This window comes from Pithys albifrons, chromosome 8 (assembly GCF_047495875.1).
Source record: "Pithys albifrons albifrons isolate INPA30051 chromosome 8, PitAlb_v1, whole genome shotgun sequence".
In the NCBI taxonomy this organism is placed as follows: domain Eukaryota; kingdom Metazoa; phylum Chordata; class Aves; order Passeriformes; family Thamnophilidae; genus Pithys; species Pithys albifrons.
In genome coordinates this window covers 14,577,755-14,589,840 of record NC_092465.1, presented here as the reverse complement: position 1 = coordinate 14,589,840, position 12,086 = coordinate 14,577,755, and the positions used below count along the sequence as shown (strand labels likewise).

At 39.9% G+C, this 12,086-nt stretch overlaps 1 protein-coding gene across 1 annotated transcript in view; it reads right to left on the bottom strand.

The window, feature by feature from the left end:
* The window catches only part of GYPC (glycophorin C (Gerbich blood group)), a 36,484-nt gene that overhangs the window by 23,218 nt on the left and 1,180 nt on the right, over positions 1–12,086 (bottom strand). The window lies entirely within an intron of this gene.

Below are 12,086 nucleotides of genomic sequence, written 5' to 3'. Positions count from 1 at the left end.
AAGATCTCATTCAAGAAGAGGAGGAGGCAAGGCTCAGTCCTGCCAAGTGCTGAGTTTGGATGTGAGCAGGAGGTTAAAATATTTCACATGAGAAACTCTGGTAAATGCAAAAGCTTTTATACCCCAAGGCAACCCTTTAAACATTGAGTTACTAATTCTGGCTCAAGAATTTTCCATTCCTCAGATCCCTTGATGGTTGCCCTGTGCTTTAACTGTCCATTAAGCATCTGCTGTGGGCTCTAAAGGGTAAGATGGACCAGCAGTTCCATGCTCAGTATAGCACTTTCATGGACAGAGCTGAAAAAGATTTTAAGTCCTGTTTAGCCAAGAAAATCCAGTACCATAAGGATCAAACCCAGGTTGGTGATCACTTGTCATGGATTCTGCAGAGGATGGGAAGAGGTGGCAGTGTCCCTGGGAAAGTCTCTTCTCCTTAATATTGGTATAACCTAACAGACAGCTGGTGAGGACCAAGGGAGACATGCAGCCAGCTCTGGTTATGTCACAACATCCCTTCATTGTGCACTGGCAGTGAAAAAAAGGATGGGAAAACTCAGGATCAAATCCTGTTAGCTAGAAGATGGATTGGAAATATTGCATCAAGGATGGGGAATAGAAAAGACAGATATGTGTGGCCGTGGAAGTCTGGAGAGACATACGGCCCTTGGCCACAGCTGGCATGCCATGGCTTTGCTCCTGTCAAGGGACTGAGTTTGCATTTCTTGCTACATCTCCACTTATCCAGGATATGTTTAGTGGAGGGGCAGGGGGAGGGCCAGGGGAGCTGGAGGGAATTATCCTCTTAGGGATATGGATGCACATGTCCACAGACAGCAAGCTGTTACCTTGAAGTGCCAAATGGTGGAAAACAAAATCAATTGCAAAGCTGAACACCCACGTTTATCGGTATTTCTCCACTAGATTTCCCTTGCCACCAGCAACTCCCAGACCTTGCTCTTTGTGCAGGCATCAGGGCTTGACTTGGGGTGGACTGTTGATTCCCTAGGGCTTAAGGGTGTCTTCTCAGGTGTGAGCTGTGAAGAAAATCATTCAGGTGGAAAATGGTATGTGCTACATGTTCCAGTTTTCAATCCTCTTTTTCTCATTCAATGAGGAAATACACCCTCTCCTCTGGAATAAGTCACAGACACAGTCTTTAATTACAAAACTGTGCTTCCCACTCCCCGCCAATGACTGCTGCCATTTCACCTCTGACAAAAATAGGCATCCAGACCTCCAGAGTAGCTTGTATTTTCCTTTCTGGCCATCTCCAGCAGCTACCAGGTTTTGCAAGGCCCTGGGGCTGTGCCATGTTTGAGGGAGGGAGATTTTCTCAGTGATTCAGTACTCAGGTTGCTTAAAAACAGCACAGTGGAAGCAGCAATGTGGAATTTATGCTCCCATCTGCTCTGCTACTGGCCTCTAGAGAAAACAGGACATAGGATATGCTTCCTGTCTGTGGAAGGCTTGTAGCAGCCCCAGAAAGAAGGCATGACCTTTAACTTAAAGGGAATGCAAGACATGGAGAGGAGTAGTGGAGAAAAGTCCAGGCAGCATTTTTTTATTCTTAAAACCAGTATCATGCAGTGGTACCTTCTCTTGGTTTCTCCCCTGTGTTCAAAGCTGATCTTAACTTATTTAGCAATGACACATTTTAAACAGCTTCATCCCTCTCTGCTACCCCATTGTTACTGCAGTCATGAACCTTCTGATACAAGTCAGATGCCATTGAAATGAAAGGTTTCATTCTTTGCAAGGGAAGGAAATCAGAGAAGGCACTGCAAGAACAGAAGGGCTCAGCTCATGCTCTGTTTCCAGCTCACAAGTGGTTATGTCCCCAGATGCAGAGATTAGGCATCTCACACAGAATGTGGGAGGAGGAAGAGTCTTTGTCTGAGATTCACAGATTTTAATGGATTCCAGAATGGGAAATCTTTTACTAAGCAGCAACAGCAAAGTTCAGAGAAATGTAAAAGCATTTATCTCCCTAGTTATGTTCCTGCTTGCCAAAAGCAGAAGAGATGATTTACTCCTCCTTGGTACAAGGAGTCCCTTATGGATCATTAATCCATGAGAAGAAGAATGAGCTCAGGAGCCACAGACATCTTTTCTCAATGTGCATGAACCTTGAATCAGCTGGAAATATTCTTCTTGGGGATCATATAGGACCAGCTTATTTCTATTTGCTTCCCACTACCCTGTCTTCAATAGTGTTTTCTACTAGATCTCTAATTATCACTGATAAACTACTTTGCTTTCATTAAAGTATGTGGTGATAGTAGATGAAGCTGCTGTAAGCTAAATCAAGGCATTTGAAGCAGAGTAATATTAAAAATTTAGGATCTGAAATCAGCAAATTCTGACACAAAGTCCAATAAAATCAATATGAACAATCTCAAATTCCATGATACAAGTATCTCAACAGCACTGCTTTTGGTAATGCAAGGATAACTTGCAGTAAGTAAGGCATTTCTTGAGAAGCTCTGCAGGAACAGGAAGGAAACAGAAATGGTCAAGTCTTTTTTTTACATGCGAGGACCTCAGGTGGTCTCAGATGATGAAACTTTCTGTTTACAGCTAGAGCTGCTCAGAAAACATGCACCAAAACTTATGGTAGGAATTGGGTTAGATCTGGTGGATACTTCTTCTCAGTATGTTCCCATTTCCTTAGGAGTAATAAAAAGAAAAATAGTCTCATTTTGTCTCACTTTGACTCTCTGAAACTACCTGAAAATATTTCCATAATGTCTCAGTTGCTAAGTGAGGAGCATTAAAGTCTGGCTATACATATATATATTCACAATATGCAGTCATTTACAAAATGCCACTACTTTGTAGTGGATGGCATTTTATACTCTTTACCTCGGCAAAAAAAAAAGTGCAGCAGAGAATTGCATTTCTGTATTCCAGTCTCCCAAGAAGCACTTACTCCCTGCTTAGATTTGCAAGGTTCCACATAATTCTGGTAAATCCACGTCCCTATTGCTGTAAATTACTTACAAGATCAGAAAAGTGTCTGAAACGTAGAACTCAAAGCTGGCTGGTGCCCTTGGGTTTTAAGCTCTCCTATGTATCTGCATGTGCACACAGCATCCCTTATTTTGACTTTTTGCAGCACAGTTAGGCTTTGAAAAATTGAGAAGTACAAAGATTAGAACAATCAGGTTTACATGTATTACCACCTACTACTTAATTTCTTCAGTGATGCTTAAATGTTCAGGCATGTGGCTTTAAAACACGCTACCTTTAATACACTTAAAAAACTCAGCTGGATTTCCAGATTGCTTTGATCTCCACAGTCTAGAGAATGTCAGAGAGAATACAAATAAATATATTTAGGGGAAAAATATTTTCAAGGAGAAAACCTGAAAGTCCTTCTACCTTGATATGCTTTTCCAATTGATGTCATGCCTAAGGTTGTTATCTTTATGCATTAGGAGGCCTAAATCTCCGTCCAGAGTCAGCAACTTGATAAGGTAACATGGGAAGACAGATGTGGTCAGTGCCCCTTATCATGAGCAACAAAGTGTCAAGTAATTGTTTGGTGATCTTTGTTTACAAAAGAGATGGAAGGAGAGAAGGTTTGTGTCCAAAGAAATTTAAAGACTAATCAAAGCAAAAGGATACAATTTGCAATGAGGGAGACTGTATTTTATGAAGAGGGAATGGGAAGGATGTTAGAGGAAAGCTGGTAAGAGCTTGCTATTAATCATGAGTAGCAAGGAGACATTAATTGGAGAGCTGGAAACAGGACAGACTCAGCTAAGGCTCAAGGCTATGAGAAAAACATCTTCTTTCTGGGACTATGCAACCCCATCTTTTCCATCTCTTGCCATGCCAAATCATCACACACCATTGCCTTTGTGGTAATGGCTTGGACCTGAAGTAATTTCAGTTGTTGCCTTCACAGTGAGTAGATATCAGATCTGGGTTCTTGGGTCAGGGTGCAGGATGATTAATTTGAGAAAGAGGGAGCATTTACTGGGAAGATATGGTGAGGTGCGTGGGCAAGTAAGCAGCACAGCAGAGAAGCCACATCCATACAGCTCTACAAAAAGTGAGATATAAGGTGATTTTGCTTTTTTAAAACAATGATAAATCACTAGCCAATTCTTGACGTCTAGGTAGGAAAGAGAAGACAACTTTCAATGGGAGATGGTAAAGTGCCAAAGGCAATCAGCAAAGTTTCAGAAAAAATGGTTTTTCCTGGTAGGGAGGCAACCTTCATGAGAAGGACCTACAAAGCACCCTTTGAATCATATAATCATAGAATGGGTTGGCTTGGAACATCATCTGTTTCCAACCACATCCCCACAGTCAGTGACATTTTCTACTAGGCCATGTTGCTCAAAGCCCCATCCAACCTGCCCTTCTCCTTCCTGACCTGGTGGTGTTCTTGACTGGGTTGATGTTAGCAGAGGCTATTCCCTACACTCTTCTTAATAATTGGAGCAGGAATAGGATGAGTAATAAGAAAAGCAACGGCATGGAGAGTACTGAGTTTTGAAATAGAATGTAAAAAACATGACTTCCCCCTTTCATAAAGGAAAAGGGAAGCTGGAACTTGATTCTCAGTTGCAGGTTTTTTTACCCTGGTGTGCTCAGCACCTTAGGCAGGGTTTTCTGTAGAAACGCAACCTAATCCTGTCTATATGCCCCTCTTTCCACCAAAGGCTTAATTGCCATTAGTAACTGGCAGTATAGGCTTCTGTAAACTAAAAATAGCCCCTACTAATTCAGTGAGGGGAAAACTAGATTTCTGTGCAATAGAGTCCAAAAATCAAAGTCCACTGACATAATTATGGAGATTCAGACAGACAGACAATAATCAACTGTCCCAATTGTGTGATCCAGAATGTAAATAGCAGGTCCCAGGTTGTAAATAAGAATACTTATGTCATGACAGGAAAGATCTGGAGAGGGGAGGTTGTGTTTCTTTGCAAGCTGTGAAGATGAGAGAGAAAACATTAATTAATAGAGAAGAGAAGATGGAGAGGAAGTGAAAGAGGGAGGCAACTCCCAAAGGAAACAAAGCCTCAGCCCAGAGGGCAACAGGAAAAGATTTATGTCTTCCTTGCCTGTTCTTTTCTTTCTTCCCACTGGCAGGACTATGGAAGGTCCTTGAAATGAGAGAGGAAATGACATTTAACAACTGGGATCTGTGTGTCTCCTGTGTTCAGATATGAGCATTTACCTGTGGGCTAAGAAAGGGACAGACAGGAAGGATGAGGAGGTGCAGAGGATATCTGAACTAGACAACATGAGAGAAAAGGTGTGAGAAAAATCACAGATACATCAAGGATTTAATTTTCTACTTTCATTATTGGATAGGGAGGGGACTGTGCTCATGACACTTGAATGAACCACTGATATTTAGAAGAACAACCTCTGCCAGCTCAAGAGTGCTGGTTATAAATGCTTCAGGAAATAACAGATTCAACTGAAAAAGTAATTTCATAAAAAATTGGCAAATTTCTAGCCCTAATACATGTTAAGAAAATCTTGAAAGCAGAATTCAACAATATATTCCATGAGACAGAAATAAAATATAAAAATCCAGTGTGACATTTTAAACACTAGAATTTTTGAAAATGTACATTTCCTGCATTCTTGGATGACTACATTTTTATGGTAACTCTTCACAATCCACTAGATATATTTTTTCCTTCTGCTCATTCATACATTTTTTAATCACCCGTGGTTAAGTGATTTGCAGGCTGTTTGTTTTACCTAAGGATTATTTGGTTTAGCTAAAGCAGCCATTAAGAGCTGATTTTTCATCCCTTTTTAAGTGACTGAAATTTTTGAAACATCCAATGAGCAGACTAGATGAATCTTGCTTTTTTCATATTAAATATATTTTTCAAAGAAAATAAGCTTATCGTGTAGAAAGAAATTTGCCTACAAAAGAAAAAAAATTAAAGCTGTAGTAAAAATTTTGTGAAAGCTATTCTAGTATAAGTTAATTTTCTCATAACTATTTGAAGTGAACACAGAATTATGTAATATGCTTGAATTGATTTTTGAATAAGTATTCTCTTTCCAAAGAAGGGTAGCTATTCTTTAAGGAATAACTTTTATTTCAGTATGAATATACTAATATGATCAGAGTTTCTAGAACACTGCCCTAAAGATTCAATTACGAAATTCTCCCTGCACAGGTGAGCTACAAGAGAAACAGAAACCTGACCAAATCTCTTGTGTGCTTAAACTTTCACGATTCACTGCCTGAAGAAGAGTGCAGACTTGGCCTTTACTAATCTGTAAAAGGGGTTCTTCCCTTTTAAATACTTTGATTCATATGGAACATCTACTTCTTACTTGTTTCTTAAGTCATTATCATTGCATTTCTCTGGATCTTTGTTAATATGTAGACATGGGTCCTGTAATAGTCTCCTCAATGGATTCAGGCAAATACTGTAGATTCTTAAATTCAACCCACAGAGTGATTCACTGTCTATATCACTGCGAGCTGCTAGGCTCTGGCTGTATATTCAAATGGTCAGTAAAGACACCTGACTCTGAGACCTGCAAGGGACAGTCTGTATATGGCTAATGTCTATATGACTAGATCATTTAAAAAAGGATATTTTGTTATGTTTTCCAACTTTTTCCATATAGCCCAAATCATCCTCATTTGTTCTTTCTTGTTAATGAGTTTATGCCTCTGTTAAGCCTTCAAAATTCCAGTCATTTTTTCTGCTACTTTGAAGGTATCTATCATCTGAAAAGGGAAACATGAACTTGTGGGTGTTGGTCTATGAATAGAGATGTGGTCAGGGAAATAAAGTGCTCCATTCCCAGAAGAGTGACTAGTTAAAAGCCATATAAGTAGTGGAAAGGGTAGTGTGTATACATCTGTATGTCTTTGTATATGTATGCATACAAATGTACAGTGCAGCATATATACACTCTGTGTGTGTATATATGTGGATATATACAGAAGTCAAATTGTTTTTCTAGATTTGGTGTTAGGAAATAGCCTTTGCAACTCTAAATACCTACAAATATATAAGGACTTGATGTCTGATTCTGGATTGTTGTGACCTTGCCACACATGCTCTTTATTGTGTGGACTGCCTCATAAAACTAGATATTTTAAACATGCAGTCCCCAGTTAAACAGGCATTTATCACTCACAATAACATGGAACTGTCTCAGGGTGTGTTCAAAAGCCCCCCTGCAACTTACTGATAAAAAGCTTAACTCCATTTCAGGGCTTATCTCAAGAAGAAAGAGGTAGACCCTCATGAAATAACTGAATTTGGTTTTTTTCTCTTAAGATGAAAAAGGGAAGCAGAGGAAAGGAAAAAAAATCACTTTAAAACCCCAATGCAGCAGAACAAGTTTAACCCATTGAGATTTTATTGAAGTTTTCTGCTTCATCAGGAAGAACCCTGTGGTGCAACATATGTCAGAAGAGACAAGATATGAGAAACTGGCCTCCTTTGCACATGAGATGATTAATTAAGAGGAAAATCACTTAGCCAGATGTCTCATTTCTGCAATAAGGGAGCAGCACAGCCTAGCCAGTACATTTGATTTCTGAGCTAACATAGCAGAGATAGGAATCTGGTGTGAATTAGATCATGCTGACTCTTGGAGAAACAGAGGAGTACAGACCTTATTTCAGCTACAAATTATGAGCTGCATGTCTGTTGTTACAACACTACCCTATCGTTACTTGATGCTGTTGAGTTACCAGTTACAAATAAATTATCCAGAGAAGACAGTCCTTTTCTCCATTCATGTTCATAAATTGTTGGCAAACCAAACCTGATTTCTCCAAGTGCCATTTTTGTTCATTCAAGTAACTTTTTAGAATGCTTAGAAGCTGGTGAATTTTTCATCAACTCCTTACTGGGGTATCACTTTCAAATTAGTTCGATTTAGGAATGTAAGTCTTTCAGAAGTAAACAAAACATTGTCAGCAGTCCAAATACTTGCCCACCTAAGGTGTTCATATATTCTTGTCACTGTGGCATCTGGGTGTCCCCAGTTTTTCATGAATTTTCTACAACTTGTCTGTGAAGTAAAAAATTGTGAACAAAGATCCTACTTATGCCAAATGCTGTTTTTAAAAGGTTTCTGACCTTTCTGTGGGAAACTAATAGGCCAGTTTCTGAATGACTTCTGAGCATTCATTTTTTTCCTAAGCATGCATTACGAAACTGGGGAGTAGGAAGCAAAAAGTTGTTGCTCCAGTGGTTTCACTGGAATCTACTTCTACCTCCTGGCTGCCATAAATTCCTTCCCAAAGCCAAAAGCTGTCTCACTTGCAGTGTCCATGGAAAGCAGTCATTTCTCTGCTACCTGTAATCTCTCCTTTTTCTGTAGCCTACCAGCCTTTTGAAGAAGAGGTGCCCGTATAGCACCTAGCACAATCAGATCCCTCTGTTGGCTTGAATTTCTCTATGTTATAGGAATACTAATCCCTCCCCAACAATAGAGACAGGCACTCCATAGAGCAGACACACAAACAGACTTTCATTAGAGAATGCAGTCCTGAAAGCCTGTTTTACAAAGGACTTTGCTGATTGGACTCAGTCATTTGAACAGTGGTGAATACGTGGTATGTTCCACAAGAGCCTAGAAAGAAAGGTACAGCAGTATCAGCAATGAGATGCAGACACTGCATAATTCTGTAATATTAATAGGTTTAAGCACATAACATGCCATAACTTGAGTCTTTGACATCTACTGTGTATTTTTTTTTTAAATTTTAGTTTTTAATGTTGTGAAAAGCCCAGAAATGATGACAATTGTGTATTCTGAAACAGCAGACTCCTATTTGGGTCGACATTTGCTTTATTCTCTCCAGCTCAGCAGTTTGCCAACATTTCTGCTGTTAATTACTGAAATTTCAGGTACATTCTGAGCTTTTCAATTCCCAGGCTTTCACATCAACAAGTCAGGCAATGAGGGTGTCAGGAGAGCCCTGGGGTATAAAGCCAAATTTTCCAATTCATATGCACAATGGTGGGAAACATACAAGCAGAGACATTCAATTTACATAAATGCTTGTGGGACATGTTTTCAGACTTCTGTGCTAAAACTGAGAGGCTATTATATGCTGTAGGTTTCCTTGCTTATAAATGCTCACAGATTTAACAGTGATGATCAAATTTCATAATCAATAGCCTCCATTTTTGTTTATTAGTTACTGTCACAGGCAAGTGCTTCTGTTGATTAAGGGCAATGAAATCACATCTATTGCCAAGGCGTGAATAATATGATTAAAAGCCTACAGGGTTCATTCAAGGTATTTCAGAGGCCTTGTGGGAAAGGTAAGTGGTATTGCTGCAAGAACATCTAACCAGTTTGCAGCTCCAAAATATATCTCATTATGAGTCAAAGATAAGGCAAGGCTGTTCTCAGAACCAGACTCCCTATTCACAGCTCTAAGTCACTCTGCCATTATCAGGGGGCTACCTTTGCCAAGCTCTCAGCCTCTCTGGAGGGGACAAACCCCATGTGCTTGACTTATTTTCCCAGAAACCCTACTGTTATTGTGGCAGGTGGAGAAGCTTGACATGATGGAGCTGAGACCTCCTGCTTGTAGTACAGAGGCAGCACCAGGGTCTGCTCCCGTAACCAGGCTAGGGCTTGTACCTGTGCTACAGCTGGGTGACAGCTGCCAGGGCGGGTACGGTGCATGCAGCTCAAAAGGCTGCCTTTGCTTCACCCAATTCCTCAACCTCTTCCTCCATCTGCAGCTGGGGCATGGGCTGAGGACCAGCCTTGCTCCCTGTTTTCCTTTCAGGCCAATTCTGCCGCATAGCAGAGATCACACGGCTTTCTCTCCACCAAGAAGGAAGACCTTGTCTGCTGATAGATGATGAGGAGAAACTTCCACAAACTGCTCTCCTTAATTCCTTTGACAGCTGGCATTTGAAGTATGAGGTCTCAGATAAAACGTTCCCAGCATGCCAAGTACCGATTAGATCCCGTAAGTTACAAAGCATCTTCTCCAAGGGGATGAACACCTTTCACCTGTAAAGACAGCTTTGCAGAGATCACTGACTCCCCAGACTGAACCTTTGACCCGGTGATGTTTATTGTGTGAGTCCTTCATCCCATTTGGGCTGTCCCATTGCCTCAAAGTAAGATCACTGCAGTCTAAAAGGAAGAGGGAAAAGCCTGTCTTCTGAACAGATTGCCAAACCTGTGGAATTCCTAAGGTTTCACAGTATGTAAGGCAGCTACTGCTTGTACATCTGAGCAGAGGCGGGAGGAAGCAAATGCATCACCATAAAGCAATGCATTTAAAAGTGATGCATTTAAAACTCAAGAAATCACATTCCTGCAGTAAGGCTAGGTCCCTTTTAAATCAGAAGAAGAAAGGAGAAGATCAAAGAAGAAGAAGAAGAAGAAGATATCAAAGAACAAAAAAAAAAAAGAAATTGAAGATATATTTACAGCACAGTATTATATTGAATCTGAGCCAATGAAATTCAAGCCAAACTCCATTTTTGGCTTTAACTTTTTTTTCTTAGGTATTCTATTTTATTCCAGCCACACACAAATGTCCAGTAACAATGAACATTAGAGTAAATGTATACCTACTGTCTAACATCAGCAGGCTGAACTACTGTCTCTCCTGCCTCTGTTATGTGTACAGAGAGCATACTCAGACTGGTGGGATATCTAAGCAGGGCATGGGAAATGCCCAAGGTGTGGCATCCCCATATAAAACCAGAATACATTTACAAAGTTGAATATTTTGAATCTGAATATTTTATTCTGCTCCCACCTGGATTGCCAGGCTTATATTGTATTTGTAGAATGAATAAAAATTCTTATCAGCCAGGAGTGAATACAAGAAGATAAACAAAGAACATGAGCTATTAGGTAACTTAACACTGTTCAATTTACATCAGTAGGCAGCTGTTCTGTGGTCTCAACTGCAGGTACTCAGCAAGGAATTAATATGTTCAGTATACTCAAAGACTTTTGCTGGTTTTTTACTGCATTTTCATACCCATCTCAAAGATTTTCACTGTGGCTATGAAACAAATTTTGTTTTCCCAGTTGCTCTGTCTTTCTGGCAAACATCTGCTGTCCATGCTGTGCAGTGCCTGTCAATATACAGTATTTTTAATGTCTTGTTTGCTGAAAAAAATTGAGGAATTTTACTGGGAAATAAGACCCTTTTCCTAAAGATCTTCCCTCAAAACCTCAACCATTAAAAAAACAGTGCACCAAGCTTGCATTATAAAGGAATATGGTACTATCAGACTTCCCTCTAATTTAACTTTGTTCTTAAACTGTAAATTTGATATATATAACATATATATAAAAAAAAGCAACCAAAGATACACTAAGAAAAAATACAGGCGCACTCTGCTGAATCAGCAGGGGAAATCAGGAGTGCAAATAAAGAATACATTGTCACTATATTTCAGACAGAATAATTGTTCATGGGCAATCATATGATCTTAAAAAAGTTCAAGTTGAGAATTCCTGTCCTAATTCTGGAAAAAAGAGAATCTGATACATCAGCCTTTTATCATTATGAATAGACAAAAGGCCCCACAGGGCATTAACGCCTCATCCAGATCCCCTCTAGGACCTTCTGTGGGGTCCTCTGACAACCTGGGGCTGTTAGAGAAGTGATGTGTATTGTATTCAGGACTATACAGCTGGCCCTGGATGTGCCACTTGGCCAAGCCTGCCACTAAAGATACAGAGATTGCACCTCTGTGAGTCATGACCACCATCCTGGACGTTTGGAGAGCAGCAAAGGCCATAATTTACTAAAGTTTTTCCAAACCCAAAGTCTCAGAATCCTGAATTAGCCTGCATGTTTCTTTCCTATCAATAACAGGAAACAAACTATAATATTCTAAACTGTGGAGTGAAATGGAATAAAATATAAAGGTAGCATCTAATCTTTTTGTTATTTAGAACTTGCAAAAAGAGCTAAAGTCTAAATAGAAATTTCTGGTTGGGATTCCAGAGATACCATTTACTGTGTCTATTGTGCTGGATCAGCCCGCCTCATTCAGAGTTTGGGAAATAATTGCAGTGTCTACAGCCATACAGAACAAATATCCTTACAGCAGTATCTGGATCAAACCTTGAAT